This window comes from Cucumis sativus, chromosome 1 (assembly GCF_000004075.3).
Source record: "Cucumis sativus cultivar 9930 chromosome 1, Cucumber_9930_V3, whole genome shotgun sequence".
Classification (NCBI taxonomy): domain Eukaryota; kingdom Viridiplantae; phylum Streptophyta; class Magnoliopsida; order Cucurbitales; family Cucurbitaceae; genus Cucumis; species Cucumis sativus.
Window position 1 is genome coordinate 20,087,125 of NC_026655.2, and position 11,350 is coordinate 20,098,474.

Consider the following 11,350-nt stretch of genomic DNA (forward strand, 5'->3'; position numbering starts at 1 on the left):
ACTTGTAATTTAATTAAAATATATTAATAAGGATTTCTATTATCACTTTCTTTGGTTAGAAAAGAACCAAAATGAAAACAAATTACATAAATATAATTTTTATATAGATATTCTCAGTTTTTTAATTTGTCCAATTTGTACAACAATTTTATCCTAACAAAATATAAACTATAACTTCAAGGACTCCAAAAATAGAAATATTTTATCAAAACTTACCAAAACTATAAATAAAACAAATACAAAAAATAAAATATATTTTTGTATAATTTAGCTTTTTAAGTATTGTAAATTTGTAATTAGTAATGGAAACTTTATAAACGTGAAGGTTAACCCAAAATCAGTGGCTGAATAAAAGCAGATTAACAATTAATAAAGTCAAAAGGAATGAATAATTCATTGAACTTAGACACACACAAACAACACTACTTTGCTTCTGTTCATACTCTCTCTCACCTTCAAATTTTCAAATAAAACTCTTCTTACTTTTTTTCTTTTTTTCCTTTTAGTAAAATATCAATTTCAATTCCTTACTTAAAACCAACTTTCCATTTTTCTTATATTATATTTGTCTCCCTACCAAACTCCTTTTTACCTTGCCTCCATCCCACCTCCACATACGTTCTCACGTTCGTCCTCTGAGCTCCACCAAACGCTCCTCCTCATGGTGCTCTCAGCTCTTCTAGTCTCTTCTTATGGTTCCTCTAAACTTTCCTACGATCCTCTTTTCAAGCCTCCTTTAAGTACTCCTAGACTTTTTTTCCATTCATTTACAAGGTTCTTCCCATAAGTCCTTTGAGCTTTCAATAGGTTCTTTCAACCTCTTTTCCACGTGAACTCTTTGAGCTTTTCTAGGTTGTCTTATAAATCATCTTGAGTTCTCTTATGCACTATCCATAGGTTCTCTTATGTTGGTGGCTCTGCTACGCTTTCTTAAGTTCTCCTAAACTCACTCCATGAGTTTTTAAGCTCTTCTTTTTATCATATGCTAAATCTACCTAAATAACATTATGTATGAAAGAAGTTACAAGCAAAGAATATTTACATTACTCATTTTGCTCTAACGTTTATAGTAAATTTCTATCCCTTTGTCAAGTGGGTATGACTAGTCAGTTGATGCAATATACGAATGTAGGTATGCGCTTGAAAGACAATGGATGCCATCTTTCTAATTTTTACTTTATAAAATAAATTACATATTCAAATTTTAAATTTTAGGTTGAATATATACAATCGATGTTGACATAAAACGTTGCTGTTTTGGATGTAATTCAACTAGACTCTCACATAATTAATATTTTTCTATTGAGCACACCATAGATGTAATTGTTGCCCATTAGATGCATATGTTAGAGTGGAGATATTATTTAGTATTCACACGATAACTTTTTCAATGTAAATGTTAAAAAACAAAAAAACAATATTTGTATTTACATTCTTAACAATATTATAATTTAATGTGATCCAAGTCTAAAGAAAAGTAAAAGAAAAAGAGTACTTCATAGTTAAACAATTAATCTTTCTTATACGTAAGTGGTTCTTCATCTCTATAATACTAAAATATTAGCATTTTAGCACTTAGAGATTTCCATTCTTTCTACCATATACAACCTTTCATTTTCATAAATATTAAAATAAAAACTTTGTAAATTAATAATATTTCACATCTATTATTCATCTTTCTTGACTAATTTGAATAAAAGTTATACAATTAATGTATCTAACTTACCAAAACTATGACCCAGTTCAACCATATTTTATAATATGTGTTGCTTTTTCCGCCTCATCTTTGAAAACTCTACTAGTTTTTATTTTCTTGACGTGAGATATTGATTTTTCTATTTAAAACTTTTTTTTATTAAGTGTTGAAGAGTCATTTCAAATTGTCTTATATTTAAAGTTGAAGATTCACCATTTTTTTTACCGTAAACTTTTAATATTCTTGTATCAAAATCGAATTAAACCAATCGAAATCCATCTCGTTCACGTTAAAAGTAAAAAGAATATACTTTTTTTTCTTAAAGGAACGGACTTCCATAAATTCAAAGAAAAAGAAAGAAAAACTTGGTTTTAGTTGAACCATTCCAAACAAACCGACCACGGACCTTTAAAACTATGGCTGATATCTTATTACCTTTGGGTTCATATTCTTTTTTCAATGTCTTCGAAAAAGAAAGAACAAGGAACATAGGGACCTTACCTTTCCAAATTTAATTCAAATTTTCTTTTATCAAGTCCACTTCACGTCAGGACTGATATGAAATAGTAAAAATATTCCAGTCTTGTGAAGTTTCATATATTGGTCAATTTTGAGGACTTTGGAAGAGTTCATTAACATAACGTCTACTGTGGGGAAGCAAGATTCTTAAGAACGTTAAGTTAAGGAGGACTACAAAAAGTGAAATAAGAAATCATTCATAAACTAATATTAAAAACATTGGAATATAATGTGAAACAGATCGAAAAAAACAGCATTCGTGTTGATTGGTACATCATTTCGCATTATTAAGAATCCGTTACTTGGACAAAACTCAATGATGTATGTGATGTGCGTTTGTTGTTATGTGAAAATGATCATTTTGTTTCGGTGCATATTATCCAAATAGATTCTATTACGTAGATGAGATAAAAGTAGCATATTTGACCTTTCCAATTCCTTTTTATATATATTTCTTTAAGAGATAAACATGAATGATTCGAGTTCACATTTTTAGGATATGAAAGTATGATTAAGAAAGGTCTAACTTTCTTTTTGGGTTACACATTCATATGAATTTCAAAGTTAATTAAATGTAATTAACAATGTTCTAAGAATTTAGTAAGAAACAGGCGAGTAAGGAAGAATCATGCAATAAGAACTGATGTTGGACTATGGAGACAGCCAGGAATGGAAGAAAATGTGGAGGGCATCCAAATTTTGAACTCTGAATATATCATCCTTTATTTTAGTTAAGATGGTATAATATCTTATTTGTGGGTCATTAGATCTGGAACAGCCTTAATCAGAAATGAATCTGAAAAAGGGAAAATGCAATGTGTGGTAAGAAACTGAAACTTTTTACTTATTTGGTTAACCAAAGTTTGTACAAAAAGATGAGTTAAAAGGATAAGAGTTGTGTATGAAAGTTAAAGCAGAAAGGAGAACATATTTAAAGAAAGGAGTATGGGGTATGAACCAAAAGTCTAATCTTTGTCTTGTATTGTTTTGTTTTTTCTTTTACCTTGAAGACTTAGCTGGAAAACACTTCCCTTAGCAGACAAACTTTATCAAATGAATCTGTTCTTTGTGTTCTCACTTTTGAAATGCTGCAAAAAGAGATAAACAAATATTCATTCATATCAAGAAATTTGAACAAAATTTTATCAAATATGTGATGTGTTACCATTGTCTTGAGTCGCTTCAGAGAGTTTCTTAAGAGAGTACTTCTCAATAATGGGAACTAATTTCTGTTTTGCCTATCTACTCTATCGTTATAACTTGTTTTCATCCATAATTAATTCTAGTACCACTATGCTAAGCGTACCACATTTAAGCGTACCACTATGCTAAGCATGGAGTCTCGCTATCTGATCGATGAGTAAGGGACCAGAAGCAACGAGCGTCCTAGTGTTACCTTTGAATCTAAGTGAGATATTTGTAATTATGTTATTTACTTTATTTACGTTTTTGACGGACTTAAAGTAGAGTGCCTAAAGGGGTCTCTATAAATTGAAATATGACGTTTTCTTTCTAATAATAAAATTATTCTCTTCCTTTAGATTGATGGACTTATTTCACTTTGTGAAACTCATTCTATTTTTTTAGGTTAATTTTTTATTAAGCAATTGACCAATTTATAGCGTGGGTGTGATGACAAAAAAAAAAAAAAAAAGTTATGTGAAAAATAGAAAAAGAAAATTACGTGCAGTTTCATTCTTCAGCCATTTGGGATCGATTCGTAGTCCGATCAAGTTAAATTTTGACACTGTATTCTTTGGTACGATGGTCTTCATTTTGAAGGGTGGAGATTTCGTTTGGAGCTATCTACCGTCGTATTCTAGTGGATAGTTGGCTACCACATATTATGACATCTTTCTATTTTTCTTCATTGTGATTGTTGTTTGTTGCCGGATTATTATTCTCGAGAATATTTGCCTCTATTTTGTGACTAGAAAGAACTTTGTTGAACCCGTTAAAGATTATAGTGGAGATTTTGACTTCGGTCCGTGGTTTTTCTCACGTTGAAGGTTTTTTTATTATTGTTTATCGTTGATTAGTATTCTAAAAGGTTCACACAAGAGTGAGATAATTGATCCAATCACAACGTAGATGTGGATGTAGCCAACAAAACTCTTTGTCTACTTTTTATTGTTTGCCTTGTGTACATATATTTGATCTGTCACTTTCTTTAAACAGGCAGTAATGTGAATTTGAAAGGGAATATTGTTAAATTAGATTAGGTAATTTGATTTTGGGTTGATCTTGTGTAAAGGGCAGTAATGTATAAATAGGTTGTTAGGTTTTGTATTTCATTATTCACTTTCTATTGAATGAAACCCTTGTCATGACGATCATGTTTTCTTTCTCTCTATCATTGACTCCAAGGTTGGGATTTGTATAAAGAATGACGTAAAGTTAGTCAATACTTTCATACCAGTGAAACAAGCAATACAAGAATTTCTAAAATTTGGCTTTCAGTGAAAATAACAAGCACGTGAAAACAAAATAGTAGCCAGAAAGTAAAGTAGAGTTCATGAAGTAAATCATGATTAAACGTGACAAGAATCTAACAAATCAGAAAATGGTAAAGTTGCAATCAATCCAATCTTCTCTCTAAGATTGTTATATTTGAATAGACCTTAAAATGGTCCAATGCAAAGGGTTACGTTCTAATTAGTTTTAAGTATATATATATTTGCAAAGCTCTTCATATTATTCATGGTCTTTGGGCGTTTTTAACATTCGGTTGCACATGATGATCATATTGAAATGATAGAATACAGCAGATAAGCAAAACCTTATTATATATTTTACCATGATAGCAATAATTGAAGTTGGCATTTAGACCTAGGAGTGAACTATCTAGGCACTTTGAACTAGCTAGTGAATGAAACGGTTAACATGCTTGTGAAGCTTATTTATCTGCATACAAAATTTGGTGGATATTATTGTTTGTTTTGTGGAGACAAAACAAGGCTGCAAAGCCACATGGGTCAAGAGGATGTCTTCACAACGTACACTACAGTTACGAAGTAAAAGAAAGGAAACGTTACATTGTTCGTAGTGTTGAGACCTCGTATATATTGCGGAGTGTGCTAGAACCTGCCATTGCGAAGGGGTGGAAGTAGTCCTATGTTTATGATGAGCCAGTATAACTTTCGATGCCTTTTCTCTTTAACATATCTCATTTCTCATTCTTAACTGTTATGCCATTAAATTGTTTTCTAGAGACGAGAAAATGATGAGGTTATTATAGTGATTGTACTGTCTTGCCATTAACATTATTTTGGATAATGTTCGTGGATATGCATTTATGCTACGAACTGTTGAACCTTTTTTCTTTAATTTCAATCATTTCAAACCAAAAAAAGATATCTCTGCAATAACAAGAAGTGATCTACAAGCGGAAGCATCTAAGGCATAACAAATGGGAACAGCCCCCCTCAATTTGAAACTTCATCAAATCAATTAAAGGAAAGGAAACATTTCTGTACTTTTTTTTTTCTTTCCAAAGTTACAATCTCAAACAATGGGAGCTCCTCAGCTTCAAAATTCCAAACAGATGGAATAAAAAGGACAATCCATCATTTCAAATACACAACTGTCCTAGTAAGAACTTTGTCCTTGGATCAAACAGTTAAAAACACACACATACAAAGATGAAAAGAGGACCCTCCACGATGGTATGATATATTTTCTACATGTAAGTTCACATAAGTTTGCTTTTGATTTCATCCGTAAAATTTCATATCAACCGTCTCAGTGTTTACTTTCGGTTCTCTTATCTAGTTAAAGTGATACTTTAGTCCTCCCTTCACATCAAATTATCATTAGATTTCTCTCAACTTTGTCATCTATCCATCCAACTCGTATTTAGGTTGTAATGAAATTGACAAATAAAAAAGACGAGAAAACGTAAACTCGTCACATAAGTTCATGAATAGAGGGAGATATTGATTTATTACGAGAGAGAGAGAGAGACTTTGAACCTTAAAGACGAGAACAACTCTCCATATATCTTTATAACGTTACGACGTAGTACGTTGGAAACACAAACACTTATAACTTTAGTTTTGATTTCACTCCATAAAATCTAAACCAAATAAAGATATCGTCCCTTTGCTTGTACGAGAGCGTTGCCATCAAAGGAAAATCGTATGAAATGGTTTGATTGTAATAAGGAATGGAGAATGGTACATTATTCCCACAGAGAAGAGACAATTATGATTTGCAAAGACAAGAGGGGACAGTTATATAAAGCATGGGAAATGCTGAATGAAATTCATGGTAGTGTAGTAGTCCAAGAGAATTAAGAAATGAAGCAATGAGTTGAATTTAGGCTTTAGGAGTAATGCTCCATCATGAGTGACAAGATCTCGACACTCTTTTTGATGTGGGCTTATGAAGACCACAAAATTCAATTACACATTGCCTAAGCCCACGTGAATAATGTTGGAGATCTTCTCACAAATCACACACCCCTTGGACCTATACCACATGGTTTCTTTGCTGTAACACACCATGTAATTCCAATTCTATCAACCCTAACTATAATACGTGACAAGTTTAGAAATATCATCTATTCAACATAAAATTGAATGAAATGGATACAATCAAAAATTTTGATACATCTTTTAGCATTTGAAGTCCATATAAAAACAATATTATATGTTAAAAATCCAACTCTTAAACTATAGAAACTAAATTTCTAATTTATGCTTTTAAAATGCATTAAATATGTTTATCTATAACTTTCAACACAATTTAAAGTTCATTTTTCGTATTTACATTATTTATAACTTGACATCAACTCTCATTCTATCGCCGATGTAACTATCACAAATCACATAAATTTTTGTGTCGTTTTTATTTGTTTAGTATTGATGTTTGGTATGTTTGCTGCTAACACATTTGTTACCACTCCATCATTTCCTCACTAGGAATAATGATGGGGGAGAATATTATTTGGGAGAAAAGCATTTTTTATTTGAAGATTGGCTTTTGTGATATTATATACAACGATAAATCTTAAATGGGTTATTTTTTTCCATCTTATTTCATAGTTTGGTGATACTGTTTTGTTGATTTTCAAAAGATGGACAAGTGGTGGGATGGAGTGAAACGGAAGCTAACCTCTTGCCTTTTCTCTTTCATATTAAAATAAGTGTTCTAAATGCTTCTAGGCCTAATGGGATTTAATTTGTTTTGATATATATGCATGGGAGCCTCTTTTTTGCTTTTGATTCCCACACAAAATGGGGCTAAGCGAATTAAATTTTTAGTTCATATAAACTATTGTAAATCATTTGAAAAATGTTTGACGTTTTGATATTAAAGAAGTTAAGTGTATATATACTATGTTAATTAGTTAACCTATGTTTAAGTTTATATGTTTTTATCAAAATGATTAATAAAGTATGAAATGTTGGCTAACAATTTTAGATTCTTTTTGTTTGTAGGTCTCCTTAAGTTCTTTTAAAATAAAAAGATAACAATAATTTTCTCAAAAAAAGATAATAATTAAAATGTGATTGGAGTCATTGGTTGGGCTTTTAGCCATCCACTAAACATGCTTTTAGTTTTTCTTTTGTTTTGTTTATGCACTTTCCATGACACTTATAAACACTCCAAATTAATTGATATATCCTTTTTTTTTCTTCTCTCTTTCATTTCTTTTTAAAAGTTAAATTATTGGGTATATTTTGATGATTGAATAAATTATATTAATACAATCATGTGATGTGACAAAATTCGTTTTTGTTTTATTAAGTGCATTATATTATTGTGTAAATTTTTCATCACATGTCCAATAATATCAATTCTAGTAAATAAATGAATGAAATGAATTTAATCTAACATAATTCTATTACCATATTACCATATTTAATTTAAATACACTTTTAAACTCACATTGTGATGAACTACTTAAATTTATTTTGAATAATAAAATAGTTTATTTCAATAATATTTTTAAAATGCTTAAAAACTTATTCACTTAATTTGTAGTAGGGTTATCTATAATTTTATAAAAGACAAATGAAAAAGTAAGTTATTAATATTCTTTTTGATAATGATTATTTAACATATTTCGTACAAACATTTAGCTTAAAGAGTATGTATGAATCAAAATATATGCAACGAGTAAGAACACAAACGTGATAATATGGGTGTGAGTGAGTAAAAGTAATTTTTTCATAAAGAGATATATAAACCTAAATATAGAATATGGTAAACAACAAACACTCCAGGCCATGAGATCAATCCAATCCTGTGGTGGTTTGGAAGAAGTTCACTAGTTTTTTATAATCTTATTTTGCACAATCACATGCTCATGCAGTAGGAGATATTAACTTTATATTCTAAAGACTTAAAAAAGAGAATAATATTTTAGGTTTGTAGATAACTGAACACTAAAATGGCCCACCTAAATATCAATAATTAAACCATTAATAACTTTACTCAAAAAAATTTATTAAGCACAAAAGTTGAAATTTTGAAATATATTAGAGATAGGAGTGAAAATTTAAAAACATTTAGAACATTTCTCTAAGAAAGTTAGTCATTAATGAATGTTGATTGATGAAATAGATGTAATATTAAATGTAATAGTTTTATGGAGTAAAGGTGTGATCGTTAAATATTAATGAGATGTTTACATATAAGTGTTAGGAAACAAAAGAGTACAAAAATATGTTGGCAGGGAAGTCAAGATGGTGTGTGATTGACGCAATTTTAATAACTTTATAGAGTGCCCTAGTAGGGATGGAATTAATGAAAATGAGAATGAAACAAGTAAATTCAAATAACTACTATGTATACACAAATTAAAGCATTGAGAATTTCTTTAAGCTGTATTTTTTAATTATAATTTCTGTCTTTTCATGAAATCATATTTCTTCTTTTCTATTCCTAGATTATATACTCGTTAAGGACGTGTTCAACCTTGTCTTCTCGTTCAAAAAGAAAAGAATTTCTAGTGACTATTTACACATTCGTCATTTCAAATTGAATAAAATTGTTGAAGGTTATCTAAAAGTAAGAGCCACCTGAATTTATAACATATCGAGAGAAGGGATAGGGAAGTGTGTGTTGTGTTTCAAAAGTAAAATATCAATGTTTTACAAAATTTGGGTCGACCAATCACACTAGATTTGGATTTGCATTTTGTAACCTCAGGCGCCAGACACGTTTATCACACCCTGGTAATTGGAGCTAGGTGTGTGTTAAAGAGTAGACTTATAAATGATTCAATTCAACCACACTTCAAAATAGGAGAATAAGTAATCAATCAACAACTCCATAAATGAGAGGCCCAGACTAACTCTCTTTCGTGCTTAGGCTAAATTAATTACTTCTTTTAATAACTTAAATATCAAAGTGTAGTGGACTCAATACTACATCAGTGTGAAGATGTTTTTATGCATGTTAACTAGGGAAGTATCTTGAAAACGAGAAAATTAGAACTATACTTGACCAAATTTAAACTTTGAACTTTCAAAACTTCTACAACCACAAAAATAAAAGTACATCTTTTAAAGCATAATTATCCCCATTGTAATTTAAGCTTGTTTTAACATAATAAGAACTAAAAAATGAGAGGAAAAACCCATGCATGGACCCAATTTTCGAAGTAAAATATACAAACAGTAGCTTAATCACATACAACTTTGGGGCAATGTAACACACCTTCAACAAAATATCATAACTCGACTTAAGCGGGAACAAGTATCCATTTGCAAAATAACTATTACATAAAATAATAAATAATTATACTCAACTATTCATAATTCTTTTTATTTAGTTACAAATTTGCTCTCTTTGGAGTAAATTAATATTTTAATTTTTATGATTTATAATTAGAATTTATTACATGTAAATTGACAAAAGCTTTATAAATTAATCACTTTTTTTTGTTATTACATCGTAGAAACTAAATTTAATTTAATCTTAAAGTCGTTTTAGTAAAGTTGAATTAGATGCTTTCATAAGTTTTAACTCTTTTCAACTTTGAAAAAGGAAAGAAATCGTATTGGAGAGTTTTTTTTGGTGGAATAATAATTGATAATATAGCAAATAATATTAGAATTGAAAATCATACATGGCTTCATTTTGTAACATCATTAGTATAAATTAACTTAACATCTAATAATGGTGCAAAAATTGATGTTGTAAACAATAACAAAAGATACTTTTCAGTTAAAATAAAATGATATTAGATTATTTTTAAATAATAACAAAAATGAACGATATATATACAAAATCATCATTAATATTAAAACAATTTAAATTTCTTAAAACATAAAAGAAAATTAAACTACATTTTATCAACATAATTAAAAAGAAATTGTAGCTTTAGAACTTTTAAACATGTATTTAATTCCCTCATAGCAAGTCCCATCAACTTTTGTAATGTCTACCTTTTTTTTTCTTCATATATTCCTTTGTATTTTATGTGGGGTTGTCACCAATTTAATAATGATGTTCGTTTTTCAGTATTAGTAACTAATAATCAATAGCAACCCTTAAAAAACTCCCCCTTATTCCGATTCTTTAATTTTCATTATGTTATACAATGGCTTTAATAAGAAGATCAATAAGAACATATATACTAAGAAATATAAATCAACGAATTAAAGAAAAAAAAAAGGGAAGAGTAGAAATACACAATGAATAATTAACCAAAAATTTCATTTGCTGTGTCTCTTCTTTTTATGTACACTCATAAAACCGCAATCAATCATTACACAAAAGAACCAATAATTCCCAAAACTTGATCGATCTATCTCAAGAAGAAAAAAAGTTGAATTATAAAATCAATGGCCGACACCGGGGCTTGGGACGGAACGGAGAAACCGATTGTAGTAATAATAAGAATGTGGGGATTGGGAAGAATGGTCAGCAGCGGCGATGAGGCGGCGATGGGTGCGGCGGAGGAGCTTAAGGTCGGTGAGAGTGGCGTGGCCTTTGTTGCTGGGAGAAGATGGCGGCGTTGGGGCTTTGGGGAGGGAGGGGAAGAAGAGGGAGTTGGAATAATGAAGTTTGTTTGTGGGTTGGGAATTAGTTGGGGAAATAATGGAAGATAGAAGAAGAAGAATTAGGAAGATGATGCAAAAAAATGGAGATTTTTTCTTGGTTGAGGAAGTCATTAGGAGA